General features: G+C 33.5%; 2 long non-coding RNA genes and 1 pseudogene across 3 annotated transcripts; 2 read left to right on the plus strand and 1 right to left on the minus strand.

The window, feature by feature from the left end:
• LOC110228540 overlaps positions 1 to 11744 on the minus strand; it is a 25833-nt pseudogene extending 14089 nt beyond the window's left edge.
• A 2663-nt stretch (positions 11745 to 14407) lies between these two features.
• On the plus strand, positions 14408 to 16045 carry LOC9313717. 2 transcript variants are annotated; one of them, XR_002332245.1, is made up of 5 exons: positions 14408 to 14912; positions 14994 to 15126; positions 15336 to 15400; positions 15510 to 15696; positions 15814 to 16045. It is a non-coding gene; the product is annotated as an uncharacterized LOC9313717 (long non-coding RNA). The 2 variants fall into 2 exon arrangements; XR_002332244.1 differs by having other exon boundaries at positions 14409 to 14912; positions 15510 to 16045.
• Positions 16046 to 16433: 388 nt separating this feature from the next.
• On the plus strand, positions 16434 to 18375 carry LOC110228743. The gene is made up of 2 exons (XR_002332246.1): positions 16434 to 17976; positions 18102 to 18375. It is a non-coding gene; the product is annotated as an uncharacterized LOC110228743 (long non-coding RNA).
• Positions 18376 to 22001: the final 3626 nt, after the last annotated feature.

Consider the following 22001-nt stretch of genomic DNA (forward strand, 5'->3'; position numbering starts at 1 on the left):
CTTGCTCTTGTTGGAATAGAAATCTATGTTCAATCGATTTGAGAGGTACCTTAACATTGCAATAGAAGGTTTCGTTAGCTCCGAGATGGACGCATGTTTTTCTTTGTGACTGGTTTTGTTCACATTGGTGTGGGAGTAAGTTTGGCAAGTTTGTTTTCTTCCGAGCTTTCGTTTAAGTTTTTTTTTTTTTTTTTTTTTTCCGTCTTTGTGGATTGTGTTCTACATGGTTTTTTTAATCGGTTCTCTCTTCTGGGCTTTTAGTTTATGGTGATATTATTAATGTTTTCGTCTGCATATGTATTTTGACAATATATTCTTCTTTGCAATATTAATCAAAATACCTATGAAATTAGACATTGCTTTCATTTTCTACTCACAAGTTGAAAGCTACGTCATAAGTTACAAATGAGACTACGAAAACAACAATCTCTCTTTTTTCTCTGCAGATTATACTTGGGACACTTAAGACTTAAGTTTCCTCTAGATAAGCCAATATATAGGATTACTACATTACATTTGCTCTTTTCTTCAACCAAAGCAAATATACTTCCGTACCTTGATGTTCATTCTCTTCACTCGTCGTCTATATCAATGTTATGTAACTTTACTTGATAATATGAAATATCCTCAACAAAAAGAGAAAACCTTATAAGGAATTAGAAAATGTACAATAAATAACTTAAGACTAAAAAAAATTAAAAAAATAACATCAGACTGAACATTATCTATTTGCTACATGACTTTTGTCATTTTTTTGGCTCATATTATTAGTTTCTTCGTTTTCTCTTCTTTCTAATTTTCAAATCTCTATATTTCTCTCATTAGATTTCTCTTATTTTTGTTCGAACTCCTCTTTCTTTCTCCTTCTCTCTCTCTCGTCGGATTTCTTCACCACCATATCTTTATTTATTTTTTTCCTTATCTATATTTCTCGCATTTTTTGGGCATCACCACCAAGTCTCACTACTCTGACCCACCACCATAACTAAATCTCACTACTATCACAATCACCACCACCAACAATACCGAATCTCGCTAATTCCGACTCACCACCTTCATCAATATTTACCGCCTCTACCACCACCAAGCTTGAACCACCATCATCAACACCAACACTACTTACCGTCTCTTATCCTCTTTTCCCAACTTCTCTTATTACTCTACCTTCTTTATCTCCTTCGACATTGGACCAAGCCTCTCCGACAATAACTCTAATCTATGTCTATCGCCGTTCATCATTACTAATTTGCCTCAATTGCCATATATTCATTGATATGATATAACATCATTAAGAAATTAATTTGCTTGATGAGAAAATATGAGACAATCTATTTGTTTATTTAAAGGTGACTAATTAGAATCCTTTTTCTTATAGGACTAGGTTATAACCCCCGCTACGCGGGGGTTTACTTTTATTGATTGTTATAATATATTTTTGGGCTATGTAATCAATTAATTACAATAATTTTTCATTTTTTAAATTCTTTTTAGCATAAATGTTGTTTTATTCATATTTAATTTTAGTATCATTTATGTTGGTTAAAAATTTATTTTAATAAAAGAAAAGCTTATAGGATAAAATTTGGTATAAAACATATTGTAAATATGATGTGTCATATTTTACTCAAGTATATATAAAAAACTTCTAAATTTTATTAATTAAAATGATCTAATATCCGAACATCAAACTTAAAACATAAAAATTACCAATAAATGAAAAGAAACAAATGAATAAACTGACACATGTTATATGTATATATTGTATACTTTTTTTTTTTTTCACATACCTACCTCTTGATTGATTATTCTATTCATATTTTTTTTTTATCCCAATTATAAAATTTCTATTTTTTTTGCTTTAATTTATTGCCATTCTTTCAATTTTATTAATAATTTATTTTAAATAAATAACCAAATCAAGCCAAACCAAATTAATCCAAACCGAATTAAAATGAACCGAAGTAAGTTTGATTAGAGACTTGATGTTTTATTAAAATCGAAATAACCGAATCAAATTTAACTTGAAATCAAACTAAAATGCCGACCCCTAACTGTGATTAAGAAGGGATATTGACAAATTTGGTGAGACTAATAATGGTATTATTTTATATATTCTAATAACAAAATTTTTACATTTTTCTTTTTTGCATATATATTTTTTTAAGTTTACATTTTTCTCGTTTCCATAGATATTGTTTTTTTTTTTTACTTTTTTTATAAATATCTTAATTTTCTATTGATATTATTTTATATATTCTTATAACAAAATTTTCATTTTTTCGTTTCCCATATGTTTTTTTTTAAGTTTACATTTTTGTTGTTTCCATATATATTGTATTTCCCTTTAATAAGTATCTTAATATAGAAAATTATTGGAATCTAAAATTACTAATTACCGAGATGGCTTCGTGATTAGTATTTTAAAATTTTGTGGACAGTTTCAGAAGCTTATAGCTTCGATTTTTATGTAGTATAGAAGCTAGTGGTTTCGCCTTAAGCTATGAAAATTTTATAGCTTTTAGAGTTTCAAATTTATAAGCTCATGGCCTCGAATAACTCCAAATTTATGAAAATTTTAGATTACTATTTACAAACACATAAACAAATAACATCAAACTTTGATAGAGTTTTGAAAAATATTAAATTGAATAACAATAGAATCTTTAATAATACTTAAATCTACTCCTTCATACTTGTCTTCTTATTGATGATAAAAAGATACTCGAAAATAATACGGACAATTCCAAGAAAAAACAGAAAGTCACCTGCCAGCTTTAATATAATTGTCATCGTGATCGGTTAGATTTGGCAAACAAACATGCCAAACTTTGTTTTTTGAAGAAGCTTTGCATGGTTAAAAAGATAATTTAAAAACAGGGAACTCAAATTAATTAAACGATAATAATATATTTAGAATTTAAAATTTGCTCTTTGCTTATCGAGATTAAATTACACAAATTTTGAATTTGTTTTTATACAATTACTTTTTTTCTTCTCTTTCTTTTTTTTTTTGGTCAAAAATTCTCTTTCTTTTAAGAATTAGCTTTTTTGCTTCTCTTGTTCTTATTCTTCAATATAATTCTTTTCATTTTTTTTATTTGATTTCTTTGTCTTTCTTTCACATACGAACCATTTTTCATGCATATATTTAACATAAAGAAGTTAACAATATCCACACAAAGAAACAATTTGAAAGCTAAATAAATTTTAGGATCAATAATACCTTGTAATTTCTTTAAAAGTCACAATTGAATGAACCTAGACTTCATTCATTAGTGTAACCTGAAATACAAATCAAACAGTCTAAATGCAGTAAAATTAAACAATATTTGTTTATAGTTCATAGAGAAAAAAATCAAAAAATATGTGGCAAGAGAAAAAAAAACTCAAAGCCGCATAATAGTAAACTCGTTTGAAACTGAATACTAATTGTGTTGTCGAGGTTCAGTATTTATAGTTGGGAAAATGTTCTATTTCCACTCCTACTATTTGGACGGTTCCGTTTCCTACCCAAACAACGAGTTGGTGCTTATTTCAACAGTTTTCGTAACAAATTTCAAATTAACTACCCATACTCTGTGTTTATAGTTGAACTCAACATTGACTCAAACGGACGTTAGTCAACCATTAAAATAGTAGAGTCGGATGACACGGTGGCAATTCAAAAGAGGGAGAAGGTCCTATTTCCACCCTTACTATTTGAACGGTTCCTTTTCCTACCCACACAACGAATTGGTGCCTATTTCAACAGTTGAATTCAACTATAAACACAGAGTATGGGTAGTTAATTTGAAATTTGTTACGAAAACTGTTGAAATAAGCACCAACTCGTTGTGTGGGTAGGAAACAGAACCGTCCAAATAGTAGGGGTGGAAATAGGCCCTTTTCCCATTTATAGTTTAATGTATAGGACAAACCGTCATAATTACCTTATGTAATTTTATATTTTTTTTTGTCAACCACACATTAATTATTAAAAAACTCCTTGATTGGTTGCCCAACTAGGAGGAGTAGTGTCTATAAAAGTAACTTCAGAAAATAAAAGTCGAGAAGAATGGGCTAAGTAGTCCGCCTTAACATTACATAAACGAGAGATAAGGGAAAGCGAGAATAAGGGGAAGGAGAGACGGAGCAGTCCAAAATCGTCTAGCTGATTGGAGAAAGCGGGTCATTCTTCAGGTGATTGTACCATCGAGACTAACTCTGAGCAATCTGTTTCAAACGCCTGACAATCAATCCTTCTGGAAAGGATATTCTTCATGGGCTAAATTAAAGCTTCCATCTCCGAGTGAAGGGGGGAGGGGCACCTCCGGAGGCATTTTGCACCAAGCAGTATCGTTTGATCATTTCCTTGAAAACACCAGCATCCTATACCCATAGTTGGGTCCGAAGATTTACAAGAGCCGTCAATCCGACATCTTAAAAATTGGATTGGGCTTTCCAATATTTCCGTAATAATTCTAGTTTCAATCGGTTCCAACTGAGCATCTTTCCACATTGATTTCTCACTCAAAGCGTGATTTAAAATATATGTGGGTTCAGATTGTATTCCATTGAAAACCTTTTTATTCCTATATTTCCATATAAACCACAAAATCCAAGCAAAACAGTTGGTTCTTTCTCCCCCCATCTAGAGGAGGTGGTAACCTCTAATAAATATAATCTAGATTTAAAAATTCTGAGCTTAGAGGAAAATTACCTGAAACCATAGGTATTGTGGATAATTCTCATATGTTTTTTGAATTAGAAAATTAAAAAAAAAAGGATGATTTATTGTTACATTTTTTAATTAGAAAATTTCCAAATAAAAATATATTCGCTGCATAATAATATTGAAATCTATACTTTACATTTTTCTTATTTATACATTTTGTTATTTCAAAAATTCACATTTTTCTTCTTTCCATATATTGTTATTTTTTTCCTTTTTATAAATATTTGAGTATAGAAAATATTAGAATTTAAAAATGTTAATTAACATGGTATATAAAAATGTTAATTGACGAAGTGGCTATTCGCGATTGGTCGTTTAAAATCCTAGGTGGACGGCCTCAGAAGCTTATAGCCTCGACTTTTATATAGTATAGATTCCATTGAAAACCTTTTTATTCCTATATTTCCATATAAACCACAAAATCCAAGCAAAACAGTTGGTTCTTTCTCCCCCCATCTAGAGGAGGTGGTAACCTCTAATAAAGATAATCTAGATTTAAAAATTCCGAGCTTAGAGGAAAATTACCTGAAACCATAGGTATTGTGGATAATTCTCATATGTTTTTTGAATGAGAAAATTAAAAAAAAGGGATGATTTATTGTTTCATTTTTTACATTTTTTAATTAGAAAATTTCCAAATAAAAATATATTCGCGGCATAATAATATTGAAATCTATACTTTACATTTTTCTTATTTATACATTTTGTTATTTCAAAAATTCACATTTTTCTTCTTTCCATATATTGTTATTTTTTTCCTTTTTATAAATATTTGAGTATAGAAAATATTAGAATTTAAAAATGTTAATTAACATGGTATATAAAAATGTTAACTGACGAAGTGGCTATTCGCGATTGGTCGTTTAAAATCTTAGGTGGACGGCCTCAGAAGCTTATAGCCTCGACTTTTATATAGTATAGATTTTTACATTTTTTAATTAGAAAATTTCCAAATAAAAATATATTCGCTGCATAATAATATTGAAATCTATACTTTACATTTTTCTTATTTATACATTTTGTTATTTCAAAAATTCACATTTTTCTTCTTTCCATATATTGTTATTTTTTTCCTTTTTATAAATATTTGAGTATAGAAAATATTAGAATTTAAAAATGTTAATTAACATGGTATATAAAAGTGTTAATTGACGAAGTGGCTATTCGCGATTGGCCGTTTAAAATCCTAGGTGGACGGCCTCAGAAGCTTATAGCCTCGACTTTTATATAGTATAGATTCCATTGAAAACCTTTTTATTCCTATATTTCCATATAAACCACAAAATCCAAGCAAAACAGTTGGTTCTTTCTCCCCCCATCTAGAGGAGGTGGTAACCTCTAATAAAGATAATCTAGATTTAAAAATTCCGAGCTTAGAGGAAAATTACCTGAAACCATAGGTATTGTGGATAATTCTCATATGTTTTTTGAATGAGAAAATTAAAAAAAAGGGATGATTTATTGTTTCATTTTTTACATTTTTTAATTAGAAAATTTCCAAATAAAAATATATTCGCGGCATAATAATATTGAAATCTATACTTTACATTTTTCTTATTTATACATTTTGTTATTTCAAAAATTCACATTTTTCTTCTTTCCATATATTGTTATTTTTTTCCTTTTTATAAATATTTGAGTATAGAAAATATTAGAATTTAAAAATGTTAATTAACATGGTATATAAAAATGTTAACTGACGAAGTGGCTATTCGCGATTGGTCGTTTTAAATCTTAGGTGGACGGCCTCAGAAGCTTATAGCCTCGACTTTTATATATTATAGATTTTTACATTTTTTAATTAGAAAATTTCCAAATAAAAATATATTCGCTGCATAATAATATTGAAATCTATACTTTACATTTTTCTTATTTATACATTTTGTTATTTCAAAAATTCACATTTTTCTTCTTTCCATATATTGTTATTTTTTTCCTTTTTATAAATATTTGAGTATAGAAAATATTAGAATTTAAAAATGTTAATTAACATGGTATATAAAAGTGTTAATTGACGAAGTGGCTATTCGCGATTGGTCGTTTAAAATCCTAGGTGGACGGCCTCAGAAGCTTATAGCCTCGACTTTTATATAGTATAGATTCCATTGAAAACCTTTTTATTCCTATATTTCCATATAAACCACAAAATCCAAGCAAAATAGTTGGTTCTTTCTCCCCCCATCTAGAGGAGGTGGTAACCTCTAATAAAGATAATCTAGATTTAAAAATTCCGAGCTTAGAGGAAAATTACCTGAAACCATAGGTATTGTGGATAATTCTCATATGTTTTTTGAATGAGAAAATTAAAAAAAAGGGATGATTTATTGTTTCATTTTTTACATTTTTAATTAGAAAATTTCCAAATAAAAATATATTCGCTGCATAATAATATTGAAATCTATACTTTATATTTTTCTTATTTATCCATTTTGTTATTTCAAAAATTCACATTTTTTTTCTTTCCATATATTGTTATTTTTTTCCTTTTTATAAATATTTGAGTATAGAAAATATTAGAATTTAAAAATGTTAATTAACATGGTATATAAAAATGTTAACTGACGAAGTGGCTATTCGCGATTGGTCGTTTAAAATCCTAGGTGGACAGCCTGAGGAGCTTATAGCCTCGACTTTTATATAGTATAGATTAATAATTGATTGTATAATTTTCTTAATTTTTTTCTATTTTTAAATCTTTTTCTTGGAAAAACTCTTATGAAAATATATGTATAATTTCTTTATAATTAGCTTTTTAAAAACAAAAATTTTGTTTGCTAGATGGCAAAAACTCTTATGAAAATATATGTAAAATTTCTTTATAATTAGCTTTTTACATTTTAAAACTGTTTAAATTTATAATTTTTTTATAATTATCTAAAGGTGACTATTTACAATCCTTTTTCATAGGATTAATAATTGATTGTATAATTTTCTTAATTTTTTTTTTCTATGTTTAAATATTTTTCTTGGAAAAACTATTATGAAAATATATGTACAATTTCTTTATAATTAGCTTTCTAAAAACAAAAATTTTGTTTGCTAGATGGCAAAAACTCTTATGGAAATATATGTACAATTTCTTTATAATTAGCTTTTTACATTTTAAAACTGTTTAAATTTATAATTTTTTATAATTATCTTTTTACTTTTTCCCTTCAAAACTAAATATAAATGGGATGCAAATATTTACCTTAACAAAAAATATCAATGGTAGAGAATTTAAGAGATACATAAGAAGTGAGTAACAGAGCGCCAGAAACAGTATTAGAGATCCTGAAACCGTGAAAGTATTAATTAAATGAGAGTGACATGGTTTACGTAAACCAGAATCGTTAGATTTAATTGATGTAAACCGAGTCAAAGCCTCTATATAAAGCAGAGTCTTGGAACATCAACTATCCTGTGTTTTATCTGTGGACAACCAAAATAAGTCGGTTTGACAAATTAGGGATCAAAAATCAAACTAGTAAAGGCCCATTGGAAAACGGGAACAAGAGTTTCGTTGGATAAATAGAATAGTAGCCTAGGGTTCTTCGGTTGTCACAAGGATTTTCCGTTTCCTTGTATTTCAAGCTAGCGTTAGACCTCCACAAGTCGTTCGTTGTTCTCCGCTTCTTATTTCAAACCCTAAGTACTCATTCGCGTTACCCACTCCTCTTCTTTTCCTTGAACCTCAAGGTTTTAAGAGAAAGACTTTGTTGCATAATGACACCAACACATGATTTGTACCGCAGCTTGCCATATTGAACTGAGACCAATAGAAAACATTTGACGTTTATGAACAGAGACTATAATGACTTTTCTGTGATAGCCTCTTCATAGTATTCATGTGACAGCCTCTTCATATGATCCATGATTGCATTGCAGGCCTGAACCCTTTTTAACCCCCAAAAATATTAATCACCCACTTGAAAACCAAGCTAGGTTCTGGATGTTTACTCCACCTCCAAATCGTTAAGTTTCTCATTTGTTGGAAGAATTGGAATGAGAAGAAACGAGTTTATATGTGACATGGTCTTTCTCTTCCAACAATGCCACACCGCAAAATAGCAAATCATCACAGATTGGAGAAAACAGTCTCTTTATACCCTCTTCCACAGATTTATACTTGAACCACCACCGCTTGGAAAACTTGATCTTTTTGTTTTTCATTGGAATAACCAAATCGGTCTGCAACAACCGCTCATTCACCATTAAAATCTGTTCATACACACACAGCTTGTTGTCCATGTCCAAAAGAACTCACAAAAACATAATTCTCAAATTCGTCAAAGACAAATTTCAACTTTTTTCCAAAGCTATGAAAATCAAATAAATAACTTAAGAATATCGATTTGAGATACCAAGATAGGGATAAAGAAACATAAGATTGGGACCGTAAGTGTGATATTTGTGGAAGTCGGATACCTCTATCAGTGATAAATGTCGTTTTTTCTTGGTCTTCGGGGTTCATCATTATTTGATTATAACCCGAGAAGGCGTCCATGAATGTTAACAGCTCGTTCCCAGCGGTGGACTCTACAAGTCGATCTATATGTGGGAGCGGGAAACTGTCTTTGGGACATGCTTTATTGAGGTCTGTGAAGTCGATGCAAACCCTATCTTTTCCATTCTTCTTTTTGACAACGACAGTGTTTGCTACCCATTCCGGGTATTGCACTTCTCTTATGGACCCTATCTTCAAAAGTTTATCCACTTCGTCATTTACTATTTTTGCTCGCTCCACTCCGAGCTTTCTTCTTTTCTGTTTCACCGGCTTGAAGCTCGGATCCACGTTTAGTTCATGACAAATTATACTTGGATCTATGCCAGACATGTCCGCCGCTGACCACGCAAACGATGCTTTGTTTTTCCTCAAGAGTTCGATCAAAGCTTCTTTTATTTGGCCAGTCAAAGTTGCCGCTATTCGAATTTTCCGGTCCGGTTTGTCTTCTTCCAACATTACTTCGATTACTACATCATCTTTCTTCTGCCCGCTAGGAAATTTTGTTCTTAGTCCCTCTTTTGCGGGCTTCGTTAATTGCTATTGAATCTTCATACGGTGGCTAGCTAGATAACACGTCCGTGAAGCTTCTTGATCTCCCCGAATTGTTTCCACTCCTCTTGATGTTGGAAATTTGATACATTGATGATATGTAGAGGGGACTGCTTTCATTTGATAAATCCAGGGAGTCCCGAGGATGATGTTGTAAGTTGCGGGCTTATCGAAGACAACGAAGTCCACGATCTTCGATACCTTTTTGGCAAGGACCGGTAGCTTGATTGTCCCGAGAGACATGGCTGACTCGCTTGTGAATGCGACTAATGGAGACGGAGGCCCTACTATGTCCGCCCGACTAATTCCCATTCTTTCTAAAGTACTTAAAAAGATCAAGTCGACCGAATTGCCTGTATCTATAAGGATCCTTGATACTTCAAAGTTGGCAACGTCTAGGGTAATGACTAGAGCATCATCATGAGGTCTTTCGAGGTGCCGTGTTTCTTCTTCATTAAATGATATTGATGCACCTTGAAAATCGACTTCTTCGCTCAAGCTTGCTTTGAGTAGGACATTTCGTCTATGTTTCTTGATGGAACTTATCGAATCTCGACAAAATTTGGAACCTCCTAGAATAACATTGATCTTACCCTTAGAATTCCTTGGTTCTTCCTCGTTGGTTAACCTTGGTCTTTTGGAATTTTGATCTTTGGAATTTTCCTTTGCTTCGTGGTATTCTTTCACAAAATCTTTTATATCGAATTTGGAAAGATCTCCACTGGCCCAAAGCCTTTTAAGAACGCTACAATCCTTGGTTAATTGTCCGGTTACTTTATGAATGTCGCAATATAAACTTTCATCACGGACCCAAGTGTTTGATCTTCCTTTCCCTTGGAATTGCTTTCCGACGGTACTATTGAAGGGTTGCGACCCAAATTTCTTTGGTCCTTTATTCTCCCTAGGTTCGAACTTCTTGGTAGGGATGGTGATTTCCGGCTTTTCTTGCTTATTTCTTTTGGCAAAATTTTCTTGCTCGTCCTCTACCTCCATCCAGTTGTTTGCGCGGAAGAGTGCATCCTGAATTGTGTCTGGTTTATGAAGTATTAAATCTTCTTTAAACCTTGAATCATGTCGCAATCCCTTTCATATGGCGGATAAAGCCGATTGTTGTGAGATTCTTGGGAGTTTTGACAGCACTCCTTTGAATTTGGTGATGAAAACTCGAAGTGACTCATTTGATCCTTGCGATAGGTTCCAAAGATCGGCATCCGAAACGCTTTTATCCATAAGGATGGAATATTGCTTTAAGAACACAGCTGATAGCTCGTCGAAATTGCTGATCGAACTTGGCTCTAATTGGGTGAACCACATTAGAGCTTGGCCGCATAGATTTTCCGAAAAGAGCTTACAGTAACCTGCATCCTCATCAGCTTCATCCAATTCGACTCTTCCAGCTGCGATCAGAAAAGCTGCGAGATAGCTCTTTGGATCCTCCAATCCGCTGTAAGGGTCCAACTTGAGCTTCCAGGAATCTTTAATTCTCAAACTTGCAATTCGCGAGATGAAAGGTGTTCGCCTAGCTTCTTCAATGACTCGATTGATGTCTGGCTCCGAACTTGTAGCTTGATGAAATTTTGATTTCATTTCTTTTAATTCCTGGCTAACCTTCCTCATGGTCTCGAACTGATCGAGGTTCTCCTGCTCGTATGGAGCTGCAAGTTTTTCTTCATCTTCGAGCTGTGTCTCTCCTTCCGACGGCTGAACTGCTGTATTAGTAGCACCAGGAATCGTTTGTCCGCTGGTTTCATTTTGCGCAACGGAACTTGGCGAGTTGAATATCCTTCTTCGGATTCCCACCGGGTTTCCCGCACTTAAAGAGCGAACACAAGTTTGTATAGTACTGACGTTTTGACTGAGAGATACCTGGGATGTTTGTAACGTGTCGACGGTCTTTTCCACATTTGAGAACTTCTGCGACATTTCCGACATGGTTTGTTGCATGGCTTTGAGGGTTTCGGCCAATGATAAATCAGCGGCGTCTCCATCGGACATTGTTGCTTATCTTGGAAATGTAGTAAAGGAAAATCTGACCACTCAAGAATTCTCTCTCCACACAGACGGCACCAAAATGTGGAAGTCGGATTCACACACTCAAGTATTTTTATTAATAGGGAAGATTATTCTTGAGGGACAAAAAATAAGAATGTAAAAAGCTTATGAATTGCTACGAAAATTGCTATAGTATTTCTTGCTCGAAAAAAGATCCCCTTTACATGGCCCTTGGCCTCTTTATTTATACATAGAAAAACGACATTAAAATGAATAATTAAGTACAATTATTCTCTCTTAAATGTGTCCGTTTTGATCTTTGACTTTAATGCTCAACGTTTGAATTTGAGTTGACTCTGATCTTCATGGGCCTCGCCTTTTGGCCCAAATGTCCTTGAACCGACTTACCCGTGACTTCTACGCCGGACTCATGTTGAAGTGCAGTCACTTCGGATTCTTCTTGTGGTGATAACCACTTCGACTGTTCCTTTGGCTCACGGGTCCAATGGGCTTTATCCATTATGGGCCATTATTTTGACTACGTAGCAATCTTTGGTTGGTCTCGGACTTCTGGTGCGGCATCCGACACCAACAATATATACCATATTTGTTGCCAAATTTGTCATGCAGATCCCAAATTTTCTGAAAACGGCTTCAGATTTTTCGATCTTCATCTCTCAATTCTCATATCACCAGTTTCTTAATGAAAAGTTGTCATATACGTCTAAATCATAGATCAATTCCCTTCAAAACTAAAGATAAATGGGATGCAAATATTTACCTTAACAAAAAATATCAATGGTAGAGAATTTAAGAGATACATAAGAAGTGAGTAACAGAGCGCCAGAAACAGTATTAGAGATCCTGAAACCGTGAAAGTATTAATTAAATGAGAGTAACATGGTTTACGTAAACCAGAATCGTTAGATTTAATTGATGTAAACCGAGTCAAAGTCTCTACATAAAGCAGAGTCTTGGAACATCAACTATCCTGTGTTTTATCTGTGGACAACCAAAATAAGTCGGTTTGACAAATTAGGGATCAAAAATCAAACTAGTAAAGGCCCATTGGAAAACGGGAACAAGAGTTTCGTTGGATAAATAGAATAGTAGCCTAGGGTTCTTCGGTTGTCACGAGGATTTTCCGTTTCCTTGTATTTCAAGCTAGCGTTAGACCTCCACAAGTCGTTCGTTGTTCTCCGCTTCTTATTTCAAACCCTAAGTACTCATTCGCGTTACCCACTCCTCTTCTTTTCCTTGAACCTCAAGGTTTTAAAGAGAAAGACTTTGTTGCATAATGACACCAACACATGATTTGTACCGCAGCTTGCCATATTGAACTGAGACCAACAGAAAACATTTGACGTTTATGAACAGAGACTATAATGACCTTTCTGTGATAGCCTCTTCATAGTATTCATGTGACAGCCTCTTCATATGATCCATGATTGCATTGCAGGCCTGGACCCTTTTTAACCCCCAAAAATATTAATCACCCACTTGAAAACCAAGCTAGGTTCTGGATGTTTACTCCACCACCAAATCGTTAAGTTTCTCATTTGTTGGAAGAATTGGAATGAGAAGAAACGAGTTTATATGTGACATATGGTCTTTCTCTTCCAACAATGCCACACCGCAAAATAGCAAATCATACACAGATTGGAAAAAAACAATTTCTTTATACCCTCTTCCACAGATTTATACTTGAACCGTCACCGCTTGGAAAACTTGATCTTTTTGTTTTTCATTGGAATAAACCAAATCGGTCTGCAACAACCGCTCATTCACCATTAAAATCTGTTCATACACACACAGCTTGTTGTCCATGTCCAAAAGAACACACAAAAACATAATTCTCAAATTCGTCAAAGACAAATTTCAACTTTTTTCCAAAACTATGAAAATCAAATAAATAACTTAGGAATGTCGATTTGAGATACCAAGATACACTACAAAAAATATGAGTATTGATAACACATTAGCATAGCTCAATTTTCGTAACTAACTGCTATTAAAAAAATATGTTGGATATGACCCCTGTTCTAAAAATCCCCGCCTAGCCCCGATTACTCCCCGTTTAATCGCTAGGTCCACCCTCTCCGCCTCGATTAATGACTAATCCCCTAAAAAATCAGTAACCCGATTATTCTCCGTCTAATCCGATTATTTCCCGCCTAATCCGATTATTTCCCGCCTAATCTTACATACCCCGATTATTTTTTAGATTACAAGTATAAAAAAAAACATTTTATTTTTGTTATTCAATCATTTGAATTGGGAGTTTGTGATGTTTTACATAACTTGTGTTCAAATTTTAATAAAAATCATAAAAATTTGTTTTTACTGTAATTTTGAAAACAATATTGAATTAATATATTTTAAAAATATTAAAATAACCCTAAAACTAATCCCCGATTAATCCCCGATTTTAATCCGATTTTCCGATTAATCGCTAGGCCCATGCCGAACGCCCGACTAGCGCCTAGCGATTTTTCAAACAAGGGATATGACTATCATTTGATAGCATTTAAAAAATGCTAAGAAGGGAAATGATTAAGTGGGAAACAAAAATTTACTTGGGAACCTAAAATTATTCGGTGCCAACAACACTTAGCTAAATATATTACACTTAGCCACCGAATTAAATTATAAAAGATATTAAAAAACAAAAAACTGTTTATAGAGAACAAATAATTGTCTCGCTCTCTCACCTTCAACCTTAAATCCCCTTTCTCCATCTCCAAGTAGACGGCAAACTAAAATCCCAAATTTATCGATAGCAAGCCCATACTTTAAAGCTTCTCTTCTCCTCGCTATCTTCTCCAAGCTGTTCTTCCCGAAGCTTTTGTTCTGATTTCTCCAAGCTTCATGACCATGGAATTCAACCTGCAAAACCAAATCAAGACCTGAAAACCTTAGATCTACATATCTCTTCTTGTCGTCGTGTTCCTTAGTAAGTCTTCCTCGTTCTTCTTCTGTTTTATATATTTAGGTTTACATCATCAAATTGTTTAGTTTCACACTTCACCGTGAGCGGCGAGAGAGAACGCTGGTAAAAAAACTTCATATCGGAAAATTAGACAAACCCTAAATCGACGAAAACGAGGGATCTTTGGAATAGAAGCCTAATTTGTTCATATGATGAAGAATCGATGGTCTAATTTTCACCAGGTTTTCATCTTTCTTTAATCTTAGGACATCTTTATTGTGACCCTCAAGTTGTCCAATTCAAGTTCATCTCTGTCTTTGCAGATTGGGTACTCGTTGTCTTTGCAAATAGGAAGAAACTCTTTCTTAGCTGCTTCCACTGTTTACATTTCAACCGAATTCAGCTTCTTAAATACTTCTCTTTCCAATCAAAGAAGCTTCTGTTTTGCAGCAGGAGGTAATGGCTTAATTTGGTTTTGTGATAATTCCAATTGTTCTTGCATATATACATGAATTGGTTTAGAGATTGTAACGAAAACTATGTATGAGCTTTTGCTTGGTGGTAGTGGATATTTGTTTATGTAGAGAAATGATAATCAAATTACTTTTCTGATAATCAAATAATTTGTTTGAGGAGTTTTGCTGACCATGTAATTTGAAGTTTAGATCGATCAGCTTTGTAGTGTTGAAGTCGGAGGCCGAGTTCAACAGTGCACTGAGCAAAGCTAGAGGTAAATAAACAATCTCTTGTGTTTACTTTGTTAACTACTTCAGAATTATATGAGTTGCTTAGTATGATCAGCTCTTCTTTATCTTCTCTTGATGTTATCCATGTTTCAGATGGATCTTTGCCATCAGTTTTATATTTTACTGATGCTTGGTGTGGACCTTGTAAGTGTTATTTCCTTGAGAGTGGCTTTATTAATTTGTGTAGTAGTGATTGACTTTAGGAAGACTTAATCTCTCTTGTGATATTGGAGCTCAGTAATAAATATGCTGATGTGACAACGTATTTGACATTGAGGAGGTATGTTTGCATTTAGATAAGGTCGACTTGTAGTGAATTTAATATTGAAAGGTATAGTATTTTTTAAAGAATCTCCACTAATGTGGTAATCCTTGCCTTTTTTTAATTCTGTCTCAGGTGCAAAGTATAATCTTCACTGAGAAGTCATGTGGTTCTTTGTTGAGACTAGACTGCAAGAAGAAGATTAGACAAGAGTATGAGAAGAAGAGGAGAAGCAGATCGATCTTAGAAGGAAGATGCGAGCTCATTTTACTTGTGGCACTTGTTGTCTTAATGTTAGTTAAGACTTGTAGTATATGTTAAGGATTGAGGTTTATATATAATATATATACTAAATTTTGTGCAAAAATAGGTTCCTTGCAAATGTGTAACAAACTATTTCAAACCAATAGGTCTTATATAGCAACACAGAATAGAGCTACTAAACAATATACATTATGATCCATAAAAAGAGCTGCGGAACAATAGTTCAATAACCCATAAAAAGAGCTACAAAATAAATGGTATAACATAAGTTTTGTGCTGCAAGAAAGGAAACCTTAGCATTTATTCTACGCTATGATGTGTGAACATATAATAGCAGAACAAAAAAGCGCTATCATAAGGCCACTCTAAGATAGCTCCGGCAAACACAGCGTTTATGAATCCGCTATATAAACGATATCATAGCGTTTTCCGTGTGTTAAGAATGCCCATATTTCTTGTAGTGATAGGGATAAAGAAACATAAGATTGAGACCGTAAGTGTGATATATACCATATTTGTCATGCAGATCCCAAATTTTCTGAAAACGGCTTCAGGTTTTTCGATCTTCATCTCTCAATTCTTATATCACCAGTTTCTTAATGAAAAGTTGTCATATACGTCTAAATCATAGATCAATTCCCTTCAAAACTAAAGATAAATGGGATGCAAATATTTACCTCAACAAAAAATATCAATGGTAGAGAATTTAAGAGATACATAAGAAGTGAGTAACAGAGCGCCAGAAACAGTATTAGAGATCCTGAAACCGTGAAAGTATTAATTAAATGAGAGTGACATGGTTTACGTAAACCAGAATCGTTAGATTTAATTGATGTAAACCGAGTCAAAGCCTATATATAAAGCAGAGTCTTGGAACATCAACTATCCTGTGTTTTATCTGTGGACAACCAAAATAAGTCGGTTTGACAAATTAGGGATCAAAAATCAAACTAGTAAAGGCCCATTGGAAAACGGGAACACGAGTTTCGTTGGATAAATAGAATAGTAGCCTAGGGTTCTTCGGTTGTCACGAGGAATTTCCGTTTCCTTGTATTTCAAGCTAGCGTTAGACCTCCACAAGTCGTTCGTTGTTCTCCGCTTCTTATTTCAAACCCTAAGTACTCATTCGCGTTACCCACTCCTCTTCTTTTCTTTGAACCTCAAGGTTTTAAAGAGAAAGACTTTGTTGCATAATGACACCAACACATGATTTGTACCACAGCTTGCCATATTGAACTGAGACCAACAGAACACATTTGACGTTTATGAACAGAGACTATAATGACCTTTCTGTGATAGCCTCTTCATAGTATTCATGTGACAGCCTCTTCATATGATCCATGATTGCATTGCAGGCCTGAACCCTTTTTAACCCCCAAAAATATTAATCACCCACTTGAAAACCAAGCTAGGTTCTGGAAGTTTACTCCACCACCAAATCGTTAAGTTTCTCATTTGTTGGAAGAATTGGAATGAGAACAAATCGATCTTCATCTCTCAATTCTCATATCACCAGTTTCTTAATGAAAAGTTGTCATATACGTCTAAATCATAGATCAATTCCCTTCAAAACTAAAGATAAATGGGATGCAAATATTTACCTCAACAAAAAATATCAATGGTAGAGAATTTAAGAGATACATAAGAAGTGAGTAACAGAGCGCCAGAAACAGTATTAGAGATCCTGAAACCGTGAAAGTATTAATTAAATGAGAGTGACATGGTTTACGTAAACCAGAATCGTTAGATTTAATTGATGTAAACCGAGTCAAAGCCTCTATATAAAGCAGAGTCTTGGAACATCAACATCAATTTAAGTCGGTCTTACAAATAATAATGGATCAAAATCAAATTAGTAGAGGCCCATTGGAGAATGGGAACACGAGTTTCATTCGATAAATACTAGCATAGGGTTCTTCGGTTGTCACGAGGGTGTATTTTCTGTTTCCTTGTATTCCAAGCGTTAGACCTCCACAAGTCGTTTGTTGTTCTCCGCTTCTTCTAAACGCCACGACGGTTCTTGCGACGGCTGAGGTACTGTGTTTCTTATATTTCTCCCAAAAACTAAGTACTCATTCGCGTTATATAACCTATTTTTAAACCGTAATTGATTTAGGCTAGAAACAGAGAATCTGACTTTTATGTTTCTTATGTTTTAGTGGTTGTAGGAAAACTATGTCAATCTCTGAGAAGCCTCTAGAGAGCATAGGATGGATCGAGAAAACGGCATATGTGGTTGCACTAAAGGGGCCGGAGGTTGAGAAGGCGATCAACATATACCCGTTATTATAAATATGAATTATTTACCATTTAGCAAATTGAATAAAAGAAATGATTCATACACAAAAGAACAGACAATTACGACTTAGCAATTCTAATCGATATTAACAAATACAAAAAAAAATTATGTTGAAATTGGCTAACGGTTATATAGTTCAGGTTTGTTATTTAAAATTTATGTGGGTTCGGGTTGATAAATGCAGAGAGTCAGAGTTTGAGTTGAAAAATGCCGCATAAAAATAATTGGGGTTGATTTTAGCCGTTTTTCATACTACAGTCTACATACATATACGTTTGTGTTACAAAAACAAAAAGAGTTATACTGTATATCCAAACCGATAAATGAATAAATTTTAGCTTAAAATAGCTTTAAATTTAAACAAGCACTAGATAAGGTAAATTTTATACTATTTAGTATTTTTACCATTTGATATAGTTGTAATTAGCGAGTATATTATTAACCATGTGGTCTTTCTTTTTTTTGTTAGGGGTCACGCCACACAATTGGTAAAAATCAGTGCCGGTTTATTATGAATAGACTATACAACTTTAGTAGCACCGGTTTACCCGACCCTGCTCTCAACAATAGTTAGCTCCAAACTCTTGGTGGATTACGTCCCATAATGGTAATTTTAATGCCTTGGTAATTTTGATCTTATATACTATATAGAGCGACCACGATTTTGGAAAACAAATACTATGTGAACCTTGGTGAGCGAAAAGATCTTATCCAGAGTGACCAAGATTTTTCTCTAGACCCAACGCCACACACACAATTCCTTTGGTGAGATCATATATGCTAATAGCACACAAACCTTCTTCAATGCGTTTGTGGTGGTGATGAGTATGATAGGAAATGCTACATGTTGATTAAGAAAATCACACAATGAATTTGTTTAAAGGTGGAAAACAAATTCAATTAACCCTCTTGCTAATTCTGATCAAAGATTCCAAAGAAAGATGAATTTTTATTGCTTAGAGACAAAGTTAGGGTTTTGCTCAAGAACAATTAGGGTTTTTGCGAAAAGTTGAAGATCCCTTGAATAGAGGACAAACCCCTCTATATATACATATTTCAGGCGGTTTAGGGATATGCTAATCTTCTAAATCTTCGGGGCCTTATCCTCTGCTTTTCTTTTCTTCTCGCGATTCTTCTTTCTTTTCAGGAAAATCTTTTTTTTTTTGAACAAGGAAGTCGGTTTAGGCGATCTCCCGTCTTCGAGGCGAGTTCGCCAGACGACCTCATTTCTTCAACCAATTAACAGGCTTAACCGGGATTCTCCGGTTTAACCGAGATCTCAATTTCATTCGTAATTCGTCCAGTTTAAGACGGTATTGTCGGAGGTGCTAATTCCTGCACCAACACTACACCTCTTACAAGAACTCAAGGACAAATCAGATTGAATTTTAGGGAGCTAAATTCCAACTCTTTACTTCATGATGCGGTTGAAATTGTTAACTTTGTTATCTCTATGTGAGAATAGTTGACTAATGTGTCTACCAGAATATATGTTGAGACAATAAAACGCTCTGAATTGATACTTGAGCAGTAGAAGATCTTGATCACTGCTGACCGAGCTTGCATTATCAAATAGTAATTTACAGGATAACTAATATAATGTTAGACTTTACAAACCAGTGAAGAAAGCTTAAAACTCTTAGAACCTGCGTGGTTCGCTTCATGTTTTGGTGCAATCAAAAGCATTCATCAAGGGTTTCATGCCGTTTTCTCCTTTATAACAAGTCTCATGATAAGTTTAATCATGGTGCTAATTAAATTCTTTTTTCACTATTAATTATGTCATAACCTTTTAACGAAATAACGATGCATTTCACGTATAATAATTGAAAGATCCATCACTAATCTAGCTACCAGATAAAAGTTTAAAAAAAAAAAAAAAAAAATCTAGCTAGCAGATGTTATATCAACAAAGCAATGATCATATTGAGACAGATTTTCTTCCTTTTTCACAGCCTTTTTATAAATTTTATTTATTTCAGTTCGTTATCATAACACACCTCATTTACTGGATAGCCCATTTAAACACCTCAAAAATAACACAACCCTACGTAGCTTTTACAATTAGTGTCGAGAATTGATCCCTTGATTGATCATACAAAAGGAAACAAAAGGTGTGAGACGATGATGATGATTGATGAAGGACAACGAAGATAGCAAGTAGAAGAAGAACCGTATTACCATGTGTCTAGAGTCAAGTAGCTATTGAGTTGGTAATAGGCAGTAATAGTTGTTATAAGAGATGTATGTTTGCTGTTGTAAAAAAAGAAAAAAGAAAGAAGAAATGTACTAGTTTTAAGAAAACACTTACAACTTAATTTGAGAAATGAAACAAAAGCATCCACAAGATCAAAATATCAACAATTGCTAAACAAAAGTACTTTTCATCGGATAAACACAAAACGAACGTCTTTAGAAACTACAATCGGTCATGTCATGGTGAAGACCTTCTAGAATTCGGTGAATTTTTTTTCTTACTCCTATATAATTTCTATGCTTATTTTAATGCCAGAATCATTATATAAGTATCTGTACTATTGTTTATAATAAGATAACTATTAACAAAAAAAGAAAGAAATAAAAAAACTAATCAAGAACAAAAAGTTATTGTATGTTTTAGGTCCTGAGCTTAGAAAATGCTTTGTAATTATCATCGTTGGCGAGTTTTGGATGTAAATTACTAATATAGTTAGGTTTTGCAAGCTAGTGTTCCATGCAAGCAATTTGTGGCGACAATTGAAAAAAATAAGCCAATCATAGAGGTCTAGGTTCAATAATTCAATTCGATTTCAGAGGTATCTTAGCTTTGCAATAGAAGATTTCGTTAGCTGCAAGATGACAAAAAATTAAGTCGATCTAGAATGACAGAAAATAAATTTGTGGGTTTTGTTTTCTCCCAAACTTAAGATTTGGAAGAATTTATTCTTTAAATTCGAACTAAATATTAACAAAAAAAAAAAAGAATGTGATCTTTAAGTCCGTCAAAAATAAATTTCAACAATCTTTTTTTCTCCAAATTAAAAGTTATGCAAATGAAACCGTCGACGTGAGATACCAAGATAAGAATAAAGAAGGAGAAGAATGAAATGGTAAGTGGAATGGATACCATATATTAAATGAATCTCGTTGTCAAGTTTGTTGTCATGAGGATCCCAAAATTCTCATATCATGAGTAAAAGAAAAAAGTCATTTTGGCCACTACAACAATCATATACTTGATGGGGAAGAACAAGTAAAGATAAATAGTATGAATACTCTCAGAGAAAGAGGACGAGCTAGACCTCTCCAAATCGGCAAAGATGTCCCACTCTGGAAAAAAGAAAAATAGTTCTTATAAGTGCAAGTTCTCCTAACAAGAAACTTGGCATTTGACTCGGGAGGCTAATCCAATCTGGAATTGGTACAAGAGTGTTTGGTTTACGAACTCGACTCCTAAATACTCTTTAATTACTTGGATTACTATTCATAACCGTCTTGCGACGGGGGACAAACTGCTGCGATGGAATGTTGGAGCAAATGGTAGTTGTTTTTTTTTTTTTTGCGGGATCACTTGTTCTTCTCATGCTCTTACTCCTCCCAAGTATGGTCGGATCTTGCCCACGGCATCCTTGATCACAGGTTTACTACAAGTTGGAAGTCTCTTACTCACGGCATCGTCCACTTCTTCTCTACACTCTTTTCTATTGAGGTATGTCGTTCGGCTCACCATTCATAGTATATGGTGGGAGTGTAATGGTCGTCGACATGGTGAGACACCAAT

Source organism: Arabidopsis lyrata (assembly GCF_000004255.2).
Source record: "Arabidopsis lyrata subsp. lyrata unplaced genomic scaffold ARALYscaffold_5, whole genome shotgun sequence".
NCBI classification, from domain to species: Eukaryota; Viridiplantae; Streptophyta; class Magnoliopsida; order Brassicales; family Brassicaceae; genus Arabidopsis; species Arabidopsis lyrata.